General features: G+C 38.4%; 1 protein-coding gene across 1 annotated transcript in view; it reads right to left on the bottom strand.

Moving 5' to 3' along the window:
* The window catches only part of ZNF804B (zinc finger protein 804B), a gene marked incomplete at its 3' end in the record, with an annotated part of 395,223 nt that overhangs the window by 292,215 nt on the left and 76,040 nt on the right, over positions 1-26,968 (bottom strand). The gene's annotated exons all lie outside the window — the stretch shown is intronic.

The following is a 26,968-nucleotide window of genomic DNA, read 5'->3' as shown; positions in this document are numbered from 1 at the left end:
GCGACAGCACTGTCCTTGTCCGGACATCTGTGTCAAGAGACCTCTGGGTTGAGAGACAGCAATGCTTATTCCTAAGTGGTTTCTGCCTGCTGCTTTGTGTTGCTAGTGATTGTGGCCACAATCTGTCACTCTCCCTCCTTCCTACTGCTACAAAGAGTATCCAGCCTGCCCTGAGGGTGTGATTCAGGGAGTGAAATGCTTTTCTTATGCCTGATAAGCTTCTCCATGTCCACCTTACAGTGCCTCTAAGAGTGCAGATTTTCTCTACTTTAGCTCCAAGAATATTAGTTTATTCCTACATTCATTTATTCAACACATCTCTGAATGTCTGAAATGTCTGCACCATGTAAAACTAGGGGATATAACATCACAATTCCAACATGATATGTTAAGACACACACCAATGAGGTAACTTAGAAAATTCAAAAAAGCTTCCCTGGGGGATGTGTGTTAAGGGAGGGGGAGGCAGGATGGGACCAATATTTAAGTAATACATGAGCAGGAGGCAGAGGCACAAAACATGAGCAAATGGTCTGATAAAATAAAAAACCATAATGTCTACACCATTGCTTCTGTTTTCCAGGCAGACATTTTGAACTGACCAAACCCGATACCTGAGTCTAACCATGAAGAAATCTAAATAGAGTATGGAGTTTAGTTTATAGTAATTTTCATCAAGGTTGAGTCATTAGTTGGTCAAATAGGTCATACTATTGTAAGGTGTTAAGGGGAAATGGGTATGGGATATATGGGATCTCTGTCCTATCTCTGCAACTTTTCTGTAAATTTAAACTATTCTAAAATAAAAAGCTTGCCTGTCCTGTGTGGCTCAGTGGTTGAGTGTCAACCTATGAACAGGAGGTCATGGTTTGATTCCTGGTCAGGGCTTATTGCCTGGGTTTTGGCTCAATCCCCAGTTGGGGGAATACAGGAGGCAGCCTCTTGATGTTTCTCTCTCATCGATGTTTCTATCTCTCTAACCTGCTCCCTTCCTCTCTTTCACTTAGCAATATACATTTAAGGTTTCTCCATGCCTTTTTGTGGCTTGATAGCTTATTTCTTTTTTATCACTGAATAATATTTTATTATATGGATGTACCACAGCTTGTTCATCCATTCACCTATTGAAGGGCATCTTGGTTGCTTTCAGTTTGGGGCAATTATAAATGAAGTTGCTATAAACATTTGTCTGTAGGTTTTTTGTGTGAACATACATTTTACATCAATTAGGTAAATATCAAGGAGCATAATAGATATCTGGAACATATGGTCAGACTATATTTAACGCTCTAAGAAAATGCCGAACTGTCTTGCAAAGTGGTTGAACTATATTATATTCCCACCAGCCCTGAGTAAGAGTTCATGTTGTTCCAGGCTCACTAGCAATTGGTATTGTCAGATTTTTGGATTTCAGTTATTCTAACAGGAATGTAGAATATTTCTCATGCAGTTTTACAATATGAAGTGTACAATTAACAATGTATTTTTTAGTTGCTTCATTTCAAAATTTTATAAATGGGACCACACTGTATGTAACCATCTGGATATTTTGGTTAAATATTATTTTGCAAATTCATATAAGTTGGTGTATGTAACTGTAGGTGTTTCCCTTTCATTACTCCATATTATTTCACTTTATAAAATGCCCATGCATAAAATCCACCACACTTTATCCCTATTTGAGTTGTTCCAAGTTTTCTACTTATTCACAATACATATTTCCATACAAGTAATGCACATGTAGTTTTATTCCTAGAGTGATCTTTGCTGTCAATGTAAATAGTGCTTTTTCAATTCTCATTAACTAATGCACAGTCATGTGCCACTTAATGATGGGGATACGTTCTGAGAAATATGCCTTTAGGCAATTTCATCATTATGTTATCATCATGGAGTGCACTTACACAAACCTAGATAGTATAGCCTACTATACACCAACGCTGTATAGTATAGTCTATTTCTTCATTGGCTACAAGCTTGTATAACAGCATGTTATTGTACAAAACAACACGAGGTTAAATCAAACACAAGCTAAAATGATGCAATCAACAGAAGCTGTAAGCACAAGGTTTATGAGACTGCTGTGGTGCAACACAACATAGTTTTACAGCAAACATTTTTTTTTTATAAATAGAAAGAGTATACTCTCTATTAATCAATAAAGAATAAAATAACGATTCAAAGTATAGTATAGGAAATACATAAACCAGTAACATATTTATTATCAGTGTCAAGTATTATGTACTGTTCATAATAGTATGTGCTATGTGACTAGCAGCACCATAGTTTAGTTTATACCAGCAACACCACAAATATGTGAATAACGAGTTGAGTTATGATGTTACTATGGCTATGAAATCACTAGGTGATAGGAATTTTTCAGGTCCATTATAATCTCATGGGAACACCACCATATATGTGGTCCATTGTTGACTGAAACCATTACAGGGGCAATGGCTCTATGTATTTATCTTTCCTATCCCCCAATAGAATATGGGCTTCTTAACATCAGGGACACTTGTGTTGTTTGCCGATATATCCCTATAGCACATGGAAGAACACAACAGTGCCTGGCATGTAAGAAACCTTCAATAGGTTGTTAATATTGAATGATAGATACGCATAATTGAATTTTTCATGTTATACTCATATGTAATAACTGATAACTTTTATTAATTCTATTTTTTCCACTAATGATAGACATCTATTTTTGCTTTAAGTATGTTAAAACTGCTTTATCAGGACATACAGATTTGTAATTCTTCTCCCTTCCCTGTGAATCATAATTTCAATCACTAGGTATTTATTCTTAGCAAATATTATATCATTTTCTACATGTTTACTCAAACATTACATGTCTTTATGTATTATTTATTTCCATTACATTAACATGAATCTTTTTAATCCAATCTAATAATCTCTGACTTTTACCTCAGAAATGTACTACGTTTATCTTCATTAAAATCATCAATTAATTTGAGTACAATGCTATTATGTTTTTAAATTTTATATTTGCCTCATTTACCTAAGTTGATTTTTTAAAATCTTTGACCTCCTTTGATTAGTTGAAGTACTTATCTCCCTTGTATTCTATTTTCTTCCCCTTTACTAGTTCAATATTCAATCTTTTTCTGTTTTTGTTACTTACCCTAAATACTTTAATGTGAAAATTTAACATGCCAAAGACTAAAGTGAATCCTTCCTTTATCATCTTCTTGACAATAAAAGGTCCTTATAATATTATAGCCAATGACCCTACTAACAACTTAAATGCTTTCATTGTTATTATTGCTTCATACAGTTAGCGTTTATTTAGATTTACATATACATTTTCTAATTTCTTTGATGCTTTTACCATTTTAAGCCTTCCTTCTCAAATAATTTTCTTTATTCTTGAAGTACAGACATTATGTGGTACTTGAGGGAGTGTGAGCATTTTTAGATTTACATTTAAATAGGTTTTGCTTGGTGCAAAAAATTGTAATATCGCTTTCACTCGTAATATATAGTTGTGTTGCTCTGGCAGGTGTTGTTCAGCAGTTAGAGCATCAGCATGCACCCCCGAGGGTGGCGGGTCCAATTCCTGGTCAAGGGTACTTACTGGTTGCAGGTTAGATCTCCAATGACAACCAATTGATTTGTTTCTCTCACATTGATGTTTCTCTCGCTCCCTCCCTCCTTCCTTAAAATATCTTTGGGTGAGGATTAACAATAACAACAAAATAAACAGTTTTGTTGGGAGTCTATCTCTAGCTTAATTGCATTTTTTTTCTCATTTTACTGTCTTCTGCCTTCTAGTATTTTTGTTGGAAAGTCACTGCTATTCTGCATGTCAACCCTTTGTAACGACATCTTTTTCCTCTGGCTCCTTTTATAAGTTCTACAGCTCCACTGCCACTTCTTTCATTGTAGATTTTTATAAATTTATCCTTACTAAGGTTAATTGGACTTCCTATAAAGGTAAATTAACATCATTCATCGACCTGGAAAGTCTGATCCATTCTTCCTTTCCATATGAACTTTCTCAGTTTCCCTCTGAAATGTTGTCTTTCTCCTAAATGTCCCTTAAACTTTTATGTCTTCTATTTTCCTCTTTTTGTTCCTGGGAATGCACATTAGTGGGAACACTCATTTGTGATCAATTAAAATAAACAGGTTTTTCAAACTGTATAGGCATTATTACTTCTAGACCAAAACATGTTTAGATGTGGGATTGTGGCTGGAAATTCTTAGGGGAAACATTATTTTTCTACTTCTCTCATTGTTTGCCTTGTCAGAGTAATTTTTTAAAACTAGTCTGTTTGCCCTCTGTGGGGGTTATATGGGGTTTTAATGGTGGTTTCAGATTTGACCTATTTGCTTAGGTTCCAGGTTCTGCCTCATATCCCTCAAGCACTTTGGTCATTACATCCCAGAATCTAGGTCAGAAGCTATCAAAAGATAACTCCGGGGTAAATGCCAGTTCCAGCGCTGGCTTACCTTATGGATCACTATTTTATTATAGTTTCTGACCTCTGAAGAATAAAGTTGCTCTCTCACCACCTAAGTCAATAATTTAAAGGGGATTATAAAAAATATGTCATCTATCATTTTGGATATGCTTATCTGAAGTGAATTATTTTGAACATTCATCATCTATACTGCATTATTTACTTCTGAAATTTAATTTTGAATTGATAAGGCCATTATCCTATCTAATAATAGAAAAACATGGTAATTAGCTGTACCTCCGCTACCCTTCCCATTGGCTAATCAGGGCGATATAAAAATTAACTGCCAACAAAGATGGCGGTTAACCGCCAACAAAGATGGCGGTTAATTTGCATATGTAAGCCCAATGCTGGGAGGTGAAAGGGGAAGAAGCCGCCTGCCACACGGTGATCGGAAACCCAAGTGGCAGCTAAGAGCCGGGTGGCAAGGCAAAAGTGGCCCTGGGGCTCAAACAGAAGGAGGTGATGGTGGGGCCCCGCCCCCTGTGTGGCCAGGCCATCCTTGCTGGGCTCAGGTGGAAAGCGGCGAAGGGGGGTCCCCGCCCCATGTGCGGCCCGCTCCGTGTGCAGCCAGGCCATCGGCAGGCAGCTCAGGCTGAACGAGGGGATGGCAGGGGCCCCCGCCCATGTGCAGCCCACTCTGTGTACGGCCAGGCCATCAGTGTGGAGCTCAGGGGGAAAGCGGCGAAGGCGGGGTCCCCGCCCTGTGTGCAGCCCGCTCCGTGTAAGGCCAGGCCATTGGCACGGAGCTCAGGCTGAACAAGGGGATGGCAGGGTCCCCGCCCCGTGTGCAGCCCGCTCTGTGTTCAGCCTTCCTGAGTGCAGCCCCAGCCATCCGCGGTGCTCAGAGGGAACACGGCGATGGCGTTGGCCTCGCCCCCTGTGTGCCCAGGCCATGGGCATTGGGCTCAGGAGGCTTCACCAGCAGAGCGGGACTGTGGATTGGGAATGGGCACAAGGCAGACCTCCTGGTCCTTTCCCCTCAGCCGGCAGGCTCCTATCAATCTTCAGTTTCTACTGAAAGGAATGTGGCGCCTCCACTGTGCAGCCTCCCAGGACTCTCAGGCTCTGGAGTGGAGACTTCAACAAGGACTTCAGCTCCTGCTCAGGGGAATAACCACCACCTCCTACTCCACAGCTGCTTCTGTGTCTGCAAGAAGTGCACATGCTCCTTTCTGAGACATGGGCAGGGCTAGAGCCTGAGTGAGGGGTTCCACCACAGCATAGCAGCTGGACCAGTGCAGGGATGGAGGGAGGGAGGGCGGGGAAGGAGCAAGGGGGAAGCCCTGGTTCCCTGCTCCTCCTCCCACAGGCATGGCCCTTGCTGCTGTTATGATAAAAGGAGTTGTGTTTTTCTAACTCTGTCTGAGTAAAGGAAACAAGTGTCCGTTGATTTCTAATCTTATTCTCAGAGCTGCCAGTTAATCCCTCTGGATGCATCATATCCAACCTCCATAGGATCCGAGGGGCAGGATCAACCTTCCTTCCATAGTTAGGAAATTGACCAATAAGCACAGGCGTCTCATGCCTCAGTGTCAACTCCTGCAGAAATCTCCGGGTAATGACTCAGATTCTATATCTAAGGGTATATTTTCTTCTGTTTTCATGTTTAATTCAGCCCCAGGAATCAAATAATACAATAAAGAATAAAATGAGTTCAGAGGGCTCAGCATTGTATTCCCAGGGCCTTCAGTCCCACACAAACCGCAGAGCTCAGTTACCCTGAGATGAAAGGAAAGGAAAGAGAAACATGAAAGGTTTCCCAGCTCAGTCACAGAGACATCTCATAACCATATATTAAGGACACGGCATTAACTTAGGGGTGGAAAGGACACAAATGGAATAGAATATGGAGCCACGTGGAGTGAGCAGGCCAGTAGGGGGGCAGTTGGGGGCAAGCAGGCCAGCAGGAGGGGGGGGCAGTTAGGGGCAAGCAGGCCAGCAGGGGTGGTAGTTGGGGTGAACACACTGGTACAGGGGCAGTTGGGGCTGATCAGGCTGGCGGGGCGGGGGGGGGAGAGCATTTGGGGGCGAGTAGGCTGGCGGCAGGGGGAAGTTGGGGGCAAGCAGGCTGGTAGGCAGAGTGGTTAGGGGCAATCAGGCAGGCAGGCAGGTGAGTGGTTAGGAGCCAGCAGTCCCAGACTGTGAGAGGGATGTCCGACTGCCAGTTTAGGCCCGATCCCTGTAAACCAGCAGTAGGACATCCTTCCAGCGGTCCCAGATTGGAGAGGGTGCAGGCCAGGCTGAAGGACACTCCCCCCAGCCCCCGAGTGCACAAATTTTTGTGCACAGGGCCACTAGTCTGTATATATAAAAGGCTAACATGCAAATTGTACACTCGGGAGTTCAACTTGGAGGGCGGGAATTCAATCACTCGCTATGATGTGTGCTGACCACCAGGGGGCAGCACAGAGTATGATGGGTGACCAGTGGCAGTGGCAGGATGCTGAGGGAGCGAGGAAAGGAAGAGGCGGGGAGGTGGGGAGGCCAGGCCTAGGAACCCTACCCTGCACGAATTTCGTGCACCAGGCCTCTAGTTTTATATAAACCTCTTTAAAATTAATTTTAAAATGCAGAGGTGCATGTGTCTTTTACTTTTGTAAAAAAAAGTATAGAAACTTTAGAATTATTCAAATTTCTCTAAAATATCAAAATCCATATAGTAGAAAGTACTTTAACATTGGATTGAACATTCTAATACTTTGCTTTAAAATAGGGAATCAACATGGAAAAATAAATTTTGTTACCATATCCCTAGATTTTCTCCAACAATAAATGTCAGAGCAAAAGGTTAACTTGGAAATTCAATTAAAAAATCATTTTATTTTCTTAGGGATATGGGTACTAATATAATTAATAACATTTCATTTTATTGCACACACTAAATGGGGATTAATTTCCAATTTCATTATAATGTTTCATCAGGTGTAAACATATTAGGTGGTTTTACATGTTACAGATTTAACTATGTAAAAAAGATTTTTATATTCTGGTATGGAATCTTAATATAAGTAATGGAAAGTAAAAATCTAATTTCTGAAAGAACTATACAAGAGATACAATCTTTAATACTTATTCTCTTCAATAATTGTCCATATCAAGTTACCTATAGTTGTTTTTGTACCTCTGCATTTTTAATGTAGTCTGACTTAAGAAAGATAGACTATTGAACATAAAATAAATTCTCTAATAAGAAATGATATACAGTGGTACTGAATGATCTGATATGTTCTTTTCTTTAATTAAACTTCAGAAATATTGTATTGTTCAACCAAATCAGGTCAATACTTCACTGAAACAACAGCAGCCACAGGGAAAAAAACCTGTATTGTTTTATGAGAAAAGATGAGTTAGCATTATAAATGCAAGCTAGTGATCTCATTGAGTGATCTGGCCTCTAAGCCATGTACAGTTCAGCACTCGATTGAAAAAAAAAAAAAGACAATTTTTATCCAAAATAGAAAATTCCTGAACTGAGAAAGATGACATTTAATGCAATATAATTATTAGCTATTTTTACTTTGATGGTAGGATCCTAAGTACATAAACACAACCTCTGGATTTTACTCAAAAATATGAATCACCAAATATGGGGTGACTAGAAATCGAACTCTGAATTTGAAGCAGGGGTACTATAATATGTGCATTGAAATGTCTTCTCTTGCATTGGCTGATGGGAGGATTGTGTGGTAATGTATTCAGGAGCACTCTGAGTCAAAGTGGAAAAGCATTAACAGAAAATTATTATTACTATCCTTTTAGGAATGAAATGCGCACACCGATTCAATGGATAAGACTAATAAACATAATTGTAGACTGTTACTACGGCAACTTCCACTCAATGGCAATAGCATTCTGATGAAATTTTTTCCCAGAGTAAATAAGAAGTATCTATAGAAAGCTGTTAATTATAAAGGATGTTCTCATAAGCTTTAATATTTTATAGACTAAAGGATATGCCAGAATGTTAAATAGCAATGTAATTTACTAGGTGAGTAATACTGGGCAAGTAGGTTACTACATCTAAACTCTGTTTCTTCATCTGTCATATGTTACAAAGCATAAATGGCTATTTCAAATATTAAATTTATATAAAATGCCAAACTGTCTATCATAATATATAATTCCTCAACATGTAAACATAAAAACATTACTGAGAAATCAAAGCCACATAGATGTATATAGTCTCATAGATATTTTTTAAATATTAAAGAGAAAAAAAACTGAGTTATTTTCAAAAAGATGCAAAAATAACTCAGTTAAGTCAAGCATATAAATGACAAAGGTACTACATGCACTTCATATTCTAGGGTCTCTGGTATGTTTCAGAAATTGAATTATTTGCTGTGTTTCCAAATATATGGTAAAATAATGTATATTTATAGAAAACCCGGGGTTATTTTTTTTAATACTCTGCATTATTAACATTTATCAGAGTGTTGTATTTTGCTCTCTTTAGTTTTTAAAGGAGGTAAAAAATAAGGAAAGGGCTCAAAAATATCAAAAGAAATCATTATAGAGATATAAAATAGTACTTAAGGGAATGGTTGAAGTAGCTGGTATTATTTAGTTTAAGATAAAGTGGCTAAGAAAGAGTAAGATTAGATATGTTTTCATTCTAGTCTGAATTGAGCTAGATGATTTCTTGAGATCCAGTTTCCTTCTACTGAGATCTATAATGCTACTTTCTTCTAAAGTAAATATATCTGCAGACACAGATATAGTTCAATAGGAGATACATAATTGATAACAAGCATTAGCATTACAAGCATTGAATACATGCACACATTCAGTGTTTCTCAAAGTGTAGAGCCACAATCACACATATTAGATCTCCCTGGTGATTTTTAAATGCAGATTCCTAAGCACCTCCCAGTATCTACTGAATCAATAGCCTTGATGATGATGCAATAAGCACACAAGATAATATGTATGTGCACTGAATTTGGAGAGCGACAGATTTAGAGGAACATGTTTTTTCTGTATGTTTTTGTTTTTATTATTTTCAAGGTCACCATGAACCATTACAAATGGCATTCCCCAAGCAATAGGATCAAGTAACAAGGAAAGCATTTGTAACCTATCCATTTTAATGTTTCCTAATTGGTGAATATTCTGACATCTGTTCAGATGCCTTGAACTCAAGAGCTTTCTTTGTGAAACAGTAGGCTAAATAAAAATGCAAACACATGTTGATGGAGAATCTGCCATGTCCCAGGCACCTGGCAGAGAAATCATGCAGGACCACTGTCCTGTGTCCCTAAACAGGCAATATATTTTCACGGTGCATTCCTAATTACAGACTGAAATCTTTATTCAGACCTTAGGTTCTCATTGTTCAGAAAGTATTATTCGTGTGACACAAGGTAGTTGTATGAAAAACAGCTTATTATAAATTCTCTCTCCAAACACAATCTATTTATTTCCTTTTACAAGTAACTTGTACTGCATTGGGAATTATATTATACCTGCTGTCATAATTTAAAATATCTCAGATACGCCAAAACCGGTTTGGCTCAGTGGATAGAGCGTCGGCCTGTGGACTGAAGGGTCCCAGGTTCGATTCCGGTCAAGGGCATGTATCTGGGTTGCGGGCACATCCCCAGTAGGAGATGTGCAGGAGGCAGCTGATCGATGTTCCTCTCTCATCGATGTTTCTAACTCTCTATCTCTCTCCCTTCCTCTCTGTAAAAAATCAATAAAATATATTAAAAAAAATATCTCAGATACTTTAGTAATTATAAAGATATTTTTATTTTATATTTAAAACACTGTTTGAAAAATGGAGATATCAATGTACTCATTTTACAAAGAGAAACATGAGATGTCTTTTGTTAAATGCTTAGATGATAGAGATACAAATCTTTAACAAAATAGTGTTAATTTGCTTCTATTAATCTACCTAACTAAATGCCTTAATATTCAAGAAATTTTCAATTAAAATAAAGTTCACTGGCTATTAGAGTAATAAATATTCAAACACTACAAGTATTAATAAATGTAAGGATCACAAGAGAAGTAAATTTCTGATCACCATATTAAAAATGAAGTTATCCTTAATTTTTTGAGAAGCTTTATGTATCATTTTCCATAGTGGTTGTACCAGTTTACATTCCCACCAGCAGTATATGAAGGTTCCTTTTTTTGTCACAACATCCCCAACTTGTTATTACTTGTCTTGTTGATAATAGCTATTCTAGCAAGTGTGAGGAGGTATCTCATTGAAGTTTCTTTTTATCTTTATTGTTGAAAATATTACATATGTCCCCTTTCCCCCCACCCCCTTTGACCTCTCCCAACCTGCCCCCTCCCCTCTCTCCAGGCCCTCACCACCCTATTGTCTGTATCCATGGGTTATGCATATATGCATATGAGTTCATTGGTTGATCTCTTCCCCCCACTCCCCCCTCTCCTGCCTTCCCTCTAAAGTTTGACAGTCTTTTTTGATGCTTCTATGTCTCTGGGTCTATTTTTTTTTCATGAGTTTATGTTGTTCATTAGATTCCACATATGAGTGAGATCATGTGATACTTATCTTTCTCTGACTGGCTTAATTCTGGACCTAGAGAGCATTATGCTATCTCATTGTAGTTTTGATTTGTATTTTCCTAATAGCTAGTAGAGTTGAGCATCTTTTCCTATATCTGTTGATCAATCTGCTACCTCCCGCATACCCTACACTGCAGATGGAGCCCACAACTGGGGCATGCGCCCTGATTGGGAACCAAACTATGACCTCCTGGTTCATAGGTCAATGTTCAACAACTCAGCCATGCGAACCAGGCCCCTTTTTTAAATTGGATTGTTTGTTTGTTTGGTGTTCAGTTGTATGAGTTCTTTATATATTTTTGAAATTAAACCTTTGTTGGAACTACTATTTGCAAATATTATCTCCCATCTTGGAACTGGAAAGCATTATGCTAAGCAAAATAAACCAGTCAGAGAAAGATAAATATCGCATGATCTCACTCATTTATGGAATATAAGGAACAACATAAACTGATGAACAAAAACAGATCCAGAGACAGAGAAGCATAGATCAGACCGTCAAACCTCAGAGGGAAGGTAGGGGAGGGTGGGGTAAGGGGGAGAGATCAATCAAAGGACTTGTATGCACGCATATAAGCCCAACCAATGGACATAGACACCAGGGAGGGGAGAACATGAGTGGGGGGGGGGGGGTTGGAGGTCAATGGAGCGATAAGGACACATATGTAATACCTTAATAAAGAAAAAATTTTTTAAAAAATATTATCTCCCAACTGGTTGCCTGCCTTCTTGTTTTGTTGTCAATTTATCTGCTGTGCAGAGCTTTTTAGTTTGATATAGTCCCATTCATTTATTGTTGCCTTTATTCCTTTTGTCTGTGGGGTCAAATTCATAACATCTTCTCTAAGACCAAGGTCCATAAGTTTAGTACCTATGTTTTCTTCTATGTAATTTATTTTTCAGGCCTTATATTTAGGTCTTTGATCAATTTTGAGTTTTTTTTTATTATATAGGGTTAGGATTAGTGCCATGCTAGATAAGAGCTGAGATACACAGGGAATAAGAGAGGAACATATTTACAAATATGTTGCTTCTCTAGTATGTGATAGGGTTGAACTTAAGAAAAACAGATTAAACATGTTCATATAGCAAACATTTTCAATAAGCAATTCTTCTCAATTCACTACAAAAATAAAATACTTATGTTATACTTGTGATATACCTAAACTGAAATCATTAGAAGATTTCCTTCTTTTTGTGCCAAAAGGGACTGACACCTAAGAAAGCTTTTGAGTTCTTTTCAAACCAGCATTTCAAAGTTAGTTTGCTACCTGAAATCTAGATTTGACTTACCTGATTCAACCACTGAGTTCAAAGATAGCCTAAATTGACCCAGGATGTTTTCCTGTCTTTAGATATGTTGTGAAGTATCAGATTAATGGGAAACAATAATAAAAAGGTCTTGGGACCTGAAAACATCAATGAATGCAGTCAGCCAATTGAAGCTGGCAGTGGTTGGCCATGGTGTGATGCAAATAAATTGCCACTGGCACTGAGCTGACTGGTGGAATAATATTTGGTTTGTGCATATGGGTGTATGGGCCTGAATGGTTAAGATCTACTTTTTTAACCCCTCCTATTCTAGTCCCTGCATGTCTTCTAAAAGTGAACACCAAGGAGGTAAAAAGACTTTTTCATATTTGGAAAGCTAGGGAATTATAACTGTTAACTAGGGTAGTAGCAACGAGCTAATAATAGACTTCACTCTATTAAAAATATCTTTATTCTGTCCCAACATGAAATTCTTTCTCCTTAGTTATAAATATGCACGGCCAAGTTGGTTCATGGACTGATCAATAAGCCGTGATGGGGGAATTCTAACTACAGAAACCAGATAAGAGATAGAAAGAGAAAATGGTAGGTATAGTCAGTCTATCAGTAAAGGGATGTCATTCATCAAAGTAAATAACATCCTCAACATTCCAAAACATCTTCGAATGGTAGTATACATTTCCTTAAAAAAGAGAAAAGTACTATATATATGTATGTATATATATAGTAGGTTTATGAATATTATGTATACATCACATATAATTATATATACATATATGGTATAGGCAATGGTAGAAGTAAAAATTACATATTAGTACTGTAAAAATTACATATTCAGAGTAAAAGCTTTGGTATCAGACAACCTAGTTTCAGTCAGACTGTACTACTTACTGGTGTGGCTTAGCACAATTTACTTAACTTCTCTATATTTCAGTTCCATTAGCTGCAAACTGGATTTAATAATAGTTATCATATCATATGGTTGTTCTGAGTAATGCTGACCCTTTAAAGCTACTATTTTCTAGGCACATATAAAGACTCAGTGAAAATGGGTTTTCTTATGGTTATCTTTATATTATACGAGGTGGGTGGCAGGGCGGGACTGGGCAAGATGGGTCAGACACACCCTGGAGCCAACCTCCCACGCGGTCCCTCCCTGGCTGGCCACACCTGGAGTGGCACAGTGGCTCGAAGGGCTTCTGCAGAATGAGAGGGGTCTCTTCAGCAGGTGGGGTCCCTCAGCCTGGCCTGCAGGGATTGGGCCAAAACCTGTTCTCCAACATCCCCTGAGGGGCCCCTGAGTGCAAAAGGACACTCTGCAAAGTTGCTGTCATACAGGGTGTGGAATGCAAATGCAAGTGTGCAGTAAGCCAGATTCAGGGCCGAGAGTGCCCCAGCAACAACATAACCCACGGCCGAAGGTGGAATCGTGTGGCCCCATGAGGAATTGGGCTTCCTCCTCTCTGGTTTAGGGGTGTGTCACCGGAGAACTGTCGCTGTCAAGTCACTGCAGCTCAGCAGCTCCTGCGTTGAGTGTCTGCCCCCTGGTGGTCAGTGTATGTCATAGCAACTGGTCAGACAGTCGGACACAGCATATTAGCCTTTTATATAGACAGTTTAGACAAATTGTTAAGGAACTGTGTGATTTCAATTAGTAAGTTTATTCTTAATTATGTCAATGCTATTCCTGTATTAATGTAATTACTCTAATATGCTATTAGAGTCTCCTCAACCAGTTGTTCCTTTCTCATATTTCTCTGTACTTATTATTCAACTAATAAGGGTCTACTGTGTGTGTATCACCACTAGATGAGGTGCACAGTTCTGTTGTGTTCATCTCGTGGTTCATTCCATAATGTTCTATTCACAGAAATATTTAGTAGACTCTTATAAACTGAATGACCATGCTTCCATGCTTGATTGTAATTAAAGCTAGGACGATTATCAGAAACTAACCTTTTTGGAACTAAGTTGTAAAATTAAGAAAGATTTTTAAAGGAAATGCGAAGTTAAATATGGTATTCAGTAATCCATTGATATGCAAAAATGTTCCCAATTTTTTGTGGATTAAAACAATGATTTTTTTATTTCCTAGCATACTGTTGGTAGGGTGAACTCAGCTGAGTGGTTGTTCTGTTCCAGGTGGCATTGACTGGCATGACATTAGGTGCATTTCACTTGGCTGCAGGACTGGGTTGAAAAACTCATCATGTGTCTTTTGCCCCACTATTCCTCCAGGTGTCCACTTTTTCTCTACATGACTAGCTTGGTTTTCTTCACAGCGTAATGGTATCAGAAAAGATATACCACTTGCATTGCAGCTAAATACTGCCAGTGTGAAATGAAAAGCTTTTAATATTCTTACAGGCATTTCTTCTACTTTCTGTTTACAGAAGCCAACAATAAGCCCAGCCTGAATTTAAGAAGAAGGAAAGTAGATATCACCTCCTAATGAGAAAGCAACACACACAGAAAGAGAAATAATTAATCATGCCCATATTTTAAAGCTCTATCATAAGTAGTCATTGCTTTAACAGATTTTAGAATATTATTTTAGTCGTAACAATGAAAGCCAGAGTGATAATATAAAATTATAAACATTATTTCCTAGCTTTTTTTGTTCCCTACATTAAAAGTGGATAAGATAGATCTACATTGTTCACCAAAATTATTGCAACATTTCCTATTTCATTAGTCTAACTAGTGTACCTTTGTTTAAACAACACTTATTTACTACTGATTATGGGCCAGACATTAAACCAAACAATCCTATATAATAAAAGGGTAATATGCAAATTGACAATACGGTGGACGGACCTGTTGCTATGACATGCACTGACCATCAGGGGGCAGACGCTCAATGCAGGAGCTGCCCCCTGGTGGTCAGTGTGCTCCCACAGGGGGAGCTCTGCTTAGCTGCAAGCCACACTGATGGATTCGAGCTGGCCTAAGCCACAGTTGGACATCCCCTGAGGGCTCCCGGGCTGCCAGAGGGATGTCTAACTGCCGGCTTAGGCCTGATTCCCTGGGGAGCAGGCCTAAGCCAGCAGGTAGACACCCCCCGAGGGGTCCCAGACTATGAGAGGGCTCAGGCTGGGCTGAGGGACCCCACCCCCCACCCCACTGAGTGCACAAATTTTTGTGCACTGGGCCTCTAGTTGATATATAAAGATGAATTAAAACAATGAAAGAATTCAAACTTACAATATTTATAGGGGATGTATAAAATATCTTGTATTACATTAATGTGAAAAGTAGTATGATTTATGTAAGAGAAGGATGCCATAACTAAGAGGAGAGGCACAACATTCAGACTAAGCTTGGGGAAGGGTCAGCAAAGTTTTTCTAGCATAAATACCATTAGGACTGAGTCACAAAGACAGAGAAAGAAGCAGAAAAGGTAGAAGTGAGAGCAAGATCAAAGAAATGAGAGCCATGTAAAAGCACAGGGGACATAAGATCTAAAGGAAACTGGGCACTGGCCCTCCATCCTATGTCAAGTGTTTATCTCAGAGAAGCTAGACATAAGTTTTGGCAGAAATAAGAGAGAAAAATCGGGTAGAAAGTTGAAGGAGAATTTAGGGTCACAGAAATTTTTTGTTTTTATTTTGGTTGCTGCTGTTGTTCAGGTGGACTTAAATCTTTTTATGGGCTGAGAAGAAGGATCCCAGAAGGAAACACAGTGTGAAGACTTTATTAATCACTTGCTATGTACCTTCTCAAAGCCCCTCATCTTCACCTAATTTCAGGTTCTTGGCCGTTTGTTCCACCACACCTGCTACAGCAGTGACTGACTGTGAGTGAGCCCACATGCGCCCGCGTGCCTGACACCAGCTGCCAACCTCTGGCTCTTTCCATTGCATCTCAGATGAAGCACAATCACTGGATCATTCCCAGAGGCTACCTAACAGGCCAGGTCATCCAGGAGTGTTACCATTATACATTGACTAATGGGAAACAGGAGGAAAGAGGACACCAACATAAATTCCCCCCTCATTCCCTCTGATACATATGTACCTCTTCAGTGATTGATTTTCTGTGCAGCCTATTTAGAGATATGTCCTATGCCAAGGATCGGGTTTGTCTCTCCAGGAGCCAGCCATGTAGCATCATCTCATATTTGCTTCTCATTCTGCCTGGACTTACTCCCTCTTCTCTGGCCCTGAGATGGCACATCTCAGTAACTGCATGACCACTTAAATCTTACCTCAGTTTCAGTTTCCAGGAAACCACAACTGAGATAAAAATAGAATTCATAGCAGAGATAAGGCATGTATACACTCATTGTTTTATTCATTGCAACAAAGTTTTATTGAATGCTCTTAGCTTATTATGCCAGGCAATTAAGCTCCCCATTTGAAATATGCAAATGAATTGGTAGTCCCTACCCTCAAGACACTGTTAGGAGAGAGTGTACAAGAAGATATTCTTCATATTAAGAAAAAATATATGAATGCAGTAGCATGGAATTGCAAAGGGAGAGTGATCAATCCTACCCAGGGTGAGTGTAAGTATGATAGGGATGGGCAGGAAGCAGGAGGGAAAAAGTCAATTTTTTTCAAAAGGAGATAACTGCTGATAAGAGTTTTAAAATGTAGTTCAATATAATTAGCTTCAAAGATAAAGGAGACAAATAAAACACTACCCCCAAATATGAACTATCCAGAAATATACCCCCCCACACACACATACACGTCTTGATATAACATCCCCGCATTCCCATTCATCTTTTGATGAAAAGTAGTGTTGTCTTGAAATAAACCCCATAAAGCCTAACTGTTCATTGGACAAAGAGATCCAATGTTAAGCATACTCTATACTTAATTGTCACAATTAATATTTTAATATTTAAGGTTTTCATAAGACTGCTCATATAGATAGACAGACATTCGGAAAAGGTTTATACATCTTCCCATTAATAATCTCTATCTCAAACTTTTTATTTCCTGAAACCACTGTTGAAAATATATCCACCTTATAGCTGTAAAACAAACAAACAAAACGAATAGAGCTGAAAAATATTGGCACCATTAAGTCCACAGTTGTTGCTGTTGTGTTTCCCCAAATGCGTAACACTAACAGATTTATTTGCAAGGTCATTATTTTTAGAACATCGCTGTGTTTCTCTATGCTATAACATTTCTAAAATTCTTTCAAAGGATACATTATTTTTATTTTACTATGAATATAATTATGGTCTTACTCTCAATGATTTTGTCATATACAGTACTTGCCTCAAAGTAATTTACAGTATTCAATTGTGCCCTAAGACTTCAGGGACCACAGTGTAGCTCATAATTTCAGCATTACTTATTACATATTTTCTGTATTTTTTTAAATATATTTTATTGATTTTTTACAGAGAGGAAGGGAGAGAGATAGAGAGTCAGAAACATCGATGAGAGAGAAACATCGATCAGCCGCCTCCTGCACATCCCCCACTGGGGATGTGCCCACAACCCGGGTACATGCCCTTGACCGGAATCGAACCTGGGACCCTTCAGTCCACAGGCCGACACTCTATCCACTGAGCCAAACCAGTTTCGGCATATTTTCTGTATTTTTTTATTTACTATAAAATATTCATCAATATCAATAGTATGTCCTATTATCTCTGTCCCATCTTAACTATTATCAACTTTATAAAAAGGTGGTCAGCATTAATCCCATATAAAGAATTATAACCCCATTTTATTCCTTGACTTCAAGTTATGAGAGTGCTTAAATTCACTTCCCTCACCCACCTAAAGTTACTTTCGGTCCTTTGCAAGAAAGGATAAAAGGTTTATCCAATTTAACTCTTACTGCCAACCTTAAGGCATGGTATTTAAGTAGGTAATACCGATGTAGGAGACGCCAGAGATGAGCCTAATGTGAGGAGGAAAGAGTATTTAGATTCCCTTGCTATTATGAATTATAGAAATTATGGGTCAGGAGGAATAGATAATTCTAGGTTAAGAAACCTCTGGACTCAAACTTACGGATTTTAAGCTTGGTTCCTAGTATTTTTCAAGTGTGAAAGTTTGGTTCGAATAACATTTCTAAATGACCAAATAACTTCATTTAAGCATATGCTATGCATTATATAAAATTGAGGCAAAATACTTGAAGTTTAAATAACAGAACTCTTGTTAAGTGTCTAGCACACTGCTTAGCTTATAGTAAAAAAGAAAGTTAGCTATTATTTTTAGATTGGAAGATCCATGAATTATGGAAACCACAAATTTGCTGCCCAATTTTAGGATTTTTCTCCTGCCTGTGTAGAAGATAAAATAAAAGAGGTAGGTGGTATAGTGCTCTGGGGTTGATAATTTACAAGGCTTATCAAGATATTCAGAAGTTAAATCCCACACTTAGTTTAAAAATAAAAGCAGTGGAATAAAACAAAAAAAAAAAATCACTGTTATTAACTATGCACCCTAAATATTTTCCTCATGGGATTCCATGTTTTAAAAAAAAAAAATGTGCTAGGTCTAATTACAACAGCCTTCAAAACATTTTAATCTCTTCACCACTATCATTAAACACACATTAAATCCCCATGTGTGTTTAAAGCTCTAAAAGTTAGAATCCAATAAGCACAATTTTTTCTCAAGGAGGTCACAGCATCTTGACATCTATGATTCTTTCTAAGGATCATTACACAATGGTTAATTTCTTGGCAAAAAAATAAATTTTAAATTTGGAGAAACTTGATATAATGCTACTTCAGTGAAAACAGATATACATGATTATGGACTATTTGAGAAGACTAAATTCATGTACCTTGTAGGTTACTGATGTAATATTACTTATCCTATATATGAAATTAAACATGTTAGAGATAGATATGGACTCTGTGAAGCAGAGTTTCATGTTTGGATAGAATGTAAAAAAATTACTTTAGCATAATCCAGATTACTCTCAGTCACCAATTTTTTTGAAATTGGCACCTCTCTTTGTTCCCCAAAATAAATCCATTTTACCAATGAAAACTTGGAGAGCAATGAAGATTGTACTTAAAATTTTAAGGAGATTTGGACATCACACAACTCTCCTCATGTCACTAAATAAATCATTTACACATCTCATCTGCCAACTCTGCAGGCTCTATTTCAAATTATTCACCCTTCCCCTCTCTCAGGGAATCTAAAATAGTCTGAGGATCACTATTTTGGTTTGTTCCAGCAAATGTTTATCCGATTGATGGAAGACCAATTTTATAATTGTAACAGAGAATAAAGCAGGTTACCTTTTCTCTAGATGACTGAGTCTTTTCACAGAGACACCAATTCACAGAATATGACTAAATACGCACACACACACACACACACACACACACCTTTAATGTTGTCTTTCAGGGTATGGTCACTGCTATGGCACAGAAAGTGTTAAGAGGAGAGGAAAACCATTGTTCAGTGATGGCCATGGGTCCTAAAAAGTTCCTTTCTATCCCAGGAAGAAAAGAGAACAGTTTATCAGTGTAGGTAAGAGGCAGTCGAGTATAGTGAGCAAGAGCATAACGTTGGCGGCAGACTGCCTGGTTTGACTCTATAACCCAGCGCCTAGCATGCTTCTCAGAGAACTGCATACTGACAATTTAAAAAGACACAAAGCATCTTGTTCCTTCTCCCAACACTTGAGGGTGAGAAGGAAAATATCTAAAGTATTTTTTTTTCTATTATTTGACTTCTGCCTTTCACATTTAATAGGGTCAAATATGCTCTGAAAAGTATGAAAAAGTACCTTTATTTCAAGACTTTTCATCACAACTTTTTTCAGTGCTAATTAGTTTATAGGCAGATGGTACATAAGTTATGCAAACATTACCGAGGCGGCCTTTGTATAATAATCTAGCACATCTCTATATGCCTTTCTAAGGCACTTAGGATAGTGTTTAAAAAAAATTAAAAAAAGCGTTGTCATGGGGCATCAGGCCACTCACAAGAGTCAGACAAGGCCAGATTGCAGAGGTTCAGCACCTTCCCACAGTCCACACACCAATGGGGCTTCACACTGATTAGTATGAGCATAGTGCATACAGTACCCACCTTTTACTTTTTTATTTATCATCTTACTTTTAACCTATGTGTGCCTTTTACAGATTTTCTATAGGCAGCATTTTTTTTATCCAACCTGACAATGTCTGACTTACATTTTTTAAATTTATATTTAATGTAATTATTGATATAACTGGGTTTAAGTACACCATTTTGCTATATTTTTTCCTATGTGTCCCAACTCTTCCTTGTTCCTTTTTCCTCTTTTTCTATCTTTTGAATTGAGAATTTTTTATAATTCTATTTTACCTCTTAGCTATAATTCTTTTATTGTTGTTTTTATTGGTTGCTTTGAGGCTTACAGATATATCCGTAATTTAACAAAGTCTACCATCAAGTGGCCACATACCACTTAGTAGGAGAACCATTTAGGAGCATGCATCCCTCTCTCCCCTCTAAACCTTTATAGTATTGTTTCATATTTCAAATCTATGGTATAAACTCTATAAAACAGTGTTATTAGTGTCGCTTTAAACAGTTATTTATAAAGGGGTTTAAATAGGAAAACATCTTTATATTTACTCACGTAGTTAACATTCCAATGATTTTTACTTCTTTATGTAGATTCAGATTTCTATGTGGTGATATTTTCCATTCTTATAATGTGGGTCCAATGGTGAAGAATTATTTTAGCTTTTGATGTCTGAAACAGTCTTTATTTCAACTTTGTTTTTAAAATATGTTTTTACCAGGTAAAAAATTCTACGTTATGGTTTTGTTATTTCAAAGCAATTTAAAGATGCTATCCACTGTCTTCTAGCTTGCATTGTTTCCAAAGATTTCTGTTTTCATAGTTATCTTGGTTCTGCTGTTCCATAATGTATCTTTTTACCTTGGCTACTTTTTTTTTCTTTCTTATCCCTGGTTTTAAGCAATTTGACTATAATGTGCTTCAGAGTAGTTCTCAATGTATCTTTTGCTTGTTGAAGTTCTTGTATATGTGGGTTAATTTTTATTATAGAAAATATTCAGGTATTATTTCTGAAATACCCCCTCCTCAGGCACTTCAATTAAGCACATGTTAGAATACTTGAAGTTGTCCCACAGAACAATGCTCCATCTATATTTTTTTAGCCTTGATTGATATACTTTTCTTATATTTTCCTGTTTTGTATGCCTTGTAATTTTTTTTTTTTATTTTTACTGATTTCAGAGGGAGAGGGAGAGAGAGATAGAAACATCAATGATGAGAGAGAATCACTGATCAGCTGCCTCCTGCACGCCCCCTATTGGGGATCAAGCCTGCAACCAGGGCATGTGCCCTTGACCGGAATTGAACCCAGGACCCTCCAGTCCCCAGGCCAATGTTCCATCCACTGAGCCAAGCCGGCTAGGGCTGTAATTTTTGTTTGAATGTCATTCATTGTGAATTTTAACTTACTAGGTACTGAGTAGTTTTTACTCCTATAAATATTATTGATCCTTGGGCTGTGGCATGGTTGAATTCCTTAGAAATAATTTGATATTTTGGGGTCTTGCTTTTATGCTTCTTAGGCTTTTCGTCTTGGGTAAATTTTACATGGAGACAAGAAGCTTCTGAGTACCGTCCTCTGTGAATTACAAGTCTTTCCTCTCAGGCTGATAGGAACAGGCCCTATTCCCAATTGTTCTTTCCAATTATTTTGGGTGATTCTTTCCAAAATTGCACATGAAATTGATAGTATGCATTCTATTGAATAATCACAAGGGACCTTATGAAGAACTCATTTTCTGTCTGTGTATCTCTCTCCTCTCTGGTACTCTGTCTGACAAACACTGGCCCCCTTGGCTTCCCTGGGCTCCAGGCTCTAACCCAGGTAACTGCCAAGATCTACTTGGGTTCCTGTGCTAGGCCTAGAAATTTCCTCCAGGTAGTAAACCGGGGCATTCGAATGTCGCCAGAGCTCACTATTTTTATCTCCCACCTCATAGCAATTTCTGTCTTCATTGTCTGATGTAAAATGTTTTGAGAATCATTACTTTAAATATTTTGACTTTTTAAATTTGTTTCAGACAGGGAAATCCAGTCAACTGTCTGAAGTGGAAGTCTTTTCCTTTTTTTTTTTATCATCATTTAATCTGTCTTAACTTTGGGGGAAATCTCAGCATTCGTTTACACTCAAGTGTTTTGCTGGTGTATTTTTATTATATTTATAACGGAAGGCAAGGGTATGTCACATTCACCAGGCAAGAGTAGGAAGAGGACTTAACTCCACAAGTTTAAAATAACCTTGCCTTCATTGAAATTATCATTTTGAAATACTTACTTTAATTGAAATGGCTTGGAATAAATACTAAAAACAAACATACATTTTTACACATGATCTTAGCCAAAAAGCCGAGAAGCGGTTAAACATACATTTTTAAGAACTAATTTTAATGACTTACTTTTCCTATTCTCACATTTGTTAATCACTTTATTCACATCTTGTTCCCTATCCAGTATCTACACTAATAAAAGAGAAAAATGGTAATTGGCATACGGCGATACCTTTTTCATTGGCTAATCAGGGCTATATGCAAATTAACTGCCAACTAAGATTGGCAGTTAACTGCCAACAAGATGCCGGCTAATTTGCATATGTAGGCACAATGCAGGGAGGCGAAAGGGAAAGCAGGAAGAAGCCCCCTGCCACTGACAGTGATCGGATACCCAGGGGGGAGCTAAGAGCTGGGGGGCAGGGCAAAGGCGGCCCCAGGGCCGCCTTTGCCCTGCCCCCCAGCCATGATCGGAGAATCAGGCGCCTTTGCCGCCCTGGCCAGTGATAGCAGGAAGTAGGGGTGGAGCCAGCGATGGGAGCTGGGCACAGTCGAAGCTGGCAGTCCCAGGAGCTAGGGGTCCCTTGCCTGGGCCTAAAGCGAAGCCCACGATCACGGCGCCCCCCGCTGCCACTGCAGGTCCCCGCTGCCTGGGCCGGACGCCTAGGCCAGAGGCATTAGGCCTGGGCAGGGGCGGAGCCTGCAACCGCGGGGAGCTGGGGGTCCCCTGTCCAGGCCTGATACCTCTGCCGGAGGCCTCAGGCCTGGTCAAGGGGCCGATCCGGTGATTGGTGATTGGAGGGTGATGAGGGTCAACTCTTCTGGCCAAGGCATCAGGCCTGGGTGGGGGGCGGAGCCAGGGATTGGGGGGATATGATGGTCCCCTTGCCCAGGCCTGAAGCCTGGGTCAGAGGCCTCAGGCCTGGGCGGGGGCAAGAGCCAGTGATCGGGGGGAGATGGGGGTCCCCTGTCCAAGCCTGACACCTCTGGCAGAGGTGTCAGGTCTGGGCAAGGGGCCGATCAGGCGATCGGAGGGTGATGGGGGTCAACGCCTGAGGGCTCCCAGTATGTGAGAGGGGGCAGGCTGGGCTGAGGGACACTCTCCCCCCACACACACACCCAGTGCACGAATTTCGTGCACCGGGCCCCTAGTTTACAATAAAAATATAAAATGTTAGATTGAACCTACCATTATTTTCTTGAATTTTTCACTACTTAACAAAATGAAACTTATCAAATGTTTCATTTGAATAGACAATATCCTTTCCTAATGATCAATGTTGAGCTGAACTTTATTAGGATCTTCTGCTCAATTTGAATCATGGTAAGTGAAGTGAGATAGGGGAAAACAAAATTGGAGTGTGTATAGAGGTAAAAGCAAAATAAATCACGGACGTGCTGGGAAATGTGCCTGATGAGGAAAGGCTAAAAGATGAAGTGTACCTGCCCAAGAAAATTGAAAGGAAACTTTATAGCACATTTCATGTATATGAAGGAATATTTTATGGGTGGCAGTGAGCAGCTATTTTGTTTGTAAATTGAGGGCAGAACTTCAATAGTCCCCTAGCTGATCATCCTGTCACATGCCTCATTTTCTTCATGCTGTGACCTATCTTACACAGGGCTGGAAAAACAGGATCACTCAAAGGCCATTTTCATTCATTTCTCTCCTATTCCTGAACTTCCAAGTGCTCTGACTCATTGCAGCAAATCTAGACTTGTAACAACTAGCATCCAAAGCTCTCCAGCAAATAATGTTATACTTTTCTGTCATGGTTCAATATTTCCTATACTGGCTGGTCTATTTAAGCCAGACTTTTCTATGCCATAATTCTAGACCTCTCTTATCTCCAAACCTTCTTCCCATTTTTTACCCATCCGCATGCCTTTCCCAGTCCTTTCTATAAACAATGCCCATAATTTCTAAAATTAGACACAAAATTGTTTTTTAAAAAAATACTTTTATATTAAACATTATCTAAATCTAAATTACCATCATTTTAGCTTTCACCATTTATTCCATACTTTAAACCTGTCAATAGGTTTATTGACTTCAACTGGTTGTAGGGATTGCTCCCTGCACAGAACCAGGGGAAACTATGAGCCATGTAACCTGTGAATGCACGCCCTAGGCCTGTGCCTGCACACCTGAGCAGCCGTATGTGTGGGCCTGCATCTTACCTTTTATTTCTTCGTCACTGATAATTCTCCCACTATTCATTTACTCCTGAGGCTGATATTTAAAGCCTCTCCTTTCCCCAGCCCCAAAATAGATACTTTCTGCCTTATTATATTTTCTTTCTCCCTGTTTTACCACCTCAGATTTCATGCTTTTAACCAAGGCTTCCTCAAGTTTGGCATTATTGACATTTGGGATTAGGTGATTGTGTTGTTGTGGGGGATGTCCTGTCTATATTGTAGGGTGTTTAGTAGTATTACTGGCCTCTCCCCACTAGATTCTATAGCATCCCTCGCCCTGTAAGAGCCAAAAATGTCCAGCCATTTTCAAATATTCTTGTGGGGGCAAAATCACTCCTGATTGAGAACCACTGCTCTAGCCACACCAAATTAGTAATAATTCCTCAACACTACATGCTGATTCATGTGTCTGTGCCTCTATCAGCATGATTTCTTCTCCCCTTTATAGTCTTCTTGTATGTGAAAGATTGAAGAACCTCTATTCATACTTAGAAATAAAGCCAACAAAGAAACAAAACAACTAACAAAAATTACCACAATATGAATCACAGTAGTTTAGGTCACTACCCTGAGGAAGTATAACAGGATCCCTAGGCAGAATTTATCATACTCTTCTCATTGCTATTATACATGTAGATGGTGTGCATTTTCTATTGCTTTTCTTCATTACATTTCCTCATAATTTATTTTACTTAAATTCATCTTACCTAATGGAATATGAGGGCTGTGAAAATAATGTGAATCCAAACCACCCCTGTAGCCCTATGCCAGGCATGTATGTACTAGATAGTTACTGAAGAAAACATTTAATATTACCTTTTCTCCTGATCAAAAAACCCATACACACATTATTCCAAGCTTAATGAAAGCCTTTAGTATTCATTTTATAACCTTATAAGAATTATAATTTTTATAATTTTATAACACTAGTGGTTTAAAAATTAAGCTTTAAAACTCACTATCTAAAAAAAGAAATGGTTTAAAAAATAAGCCTCAAATGTTAAATATTTTTCTTTAAAAAAAAATTATTGAAGGAAGGAATCTTTTTATTTCTTAACAAAACTTTTGTGCAAACAAATATTTTTGACTGGATACTAAATAATTGAGAAAACTATTATACTCACAAGAATGAGACTGAATAATATTAAAATGAATATAATTTTTCTGAACAATTTTTCCTGCTTTACTTTTTATTTCATATATTGAAATTTAATTATGCATCCTAAAATATAGGCCATCTTGGTTAATTTAATAAACTTCAGACTAAAAGCATCTCTTAGTTTTCCTGATCCTATGTCAAATTTAAAATATTACTTGGTTATAACTTTTTCAAAAAATCGAAGAACTATTTCCAGTTTCTTTGCTGTCATTTCTATTTTCTTCTAAATTTCTAGGACAGTATTTGTTAGCTGCATGCCCTTAAATAATTGTGTGTGTATAAAGTATATGTAACTATCTGATTATTCACACACACATGCATAGATATAGACACAGACACAGACACAGACATAGACACAGACATAGATATTCAGGGGCACATAGAGACACATACCGCTGATTCTTTTTTATCATCCCAGAGAACAGAATGTGAAACTAAGGAGCAAATGGGCCTCCATCCTTTCTGGTCCTCCTTGCTTTGAGAAAGAAGTGTTCTGAGTAACTGAGCTCCAACCCAGGTCATCCTGCTGCCGTTACTATCTGACAGTGCTAAGCTTCAAGACATCCAAAGTGAGTGTGTGGATAAATGTCTATTTACATATTCTGACTAGCACATCCCAAAAGATCCTGAGGAAATACCAGATAGCATGCTTTTTTTGGATCTTCTTATCCCTCCCTTTTGATTCCTCTCCTTCGCAGGGGCTCCACAGACTTCAGAAAGCTGGAGACTTTCTGGTCTCACCTTGAGATCCTTCTTTCATGCTTATTCTTTTTTTGGCAGACAGTTGTTTCATCTGAGCTCAAATGAGCACATCTAATGCTGTTGCATTGATTCTGTGGGAGGTTTTATGAATACAAAGTGCATTAGACTCAGCTCCAGCATATCATTCTCCAAAGGATGCTTATTTTGGAATTTAAAACAAAAAGAGACTTAATGTCATGAATAGTAAAATTAAAATAATATTGTGCGATTAAAATATGATTGCACAATGTTATTTCACTGTCAGCATATCTTTGACCACT

This window comes from Myotis nattereri (assembly GCF_964212035.1).
Source record: "Myotis nattereri genome assembly, chromosome: 11".
NCBI classification, from domain to species: Eukaryota; Metazoa; Chordata; class Mammalia; order Chiroptera; family Vespertilionidae; genus Myotis; species Myotis nattereri.
Note: the sequence above shows the minus strand (reverse complement) of the source record. Positions and strands in the feature narration are given on the sequence as shown.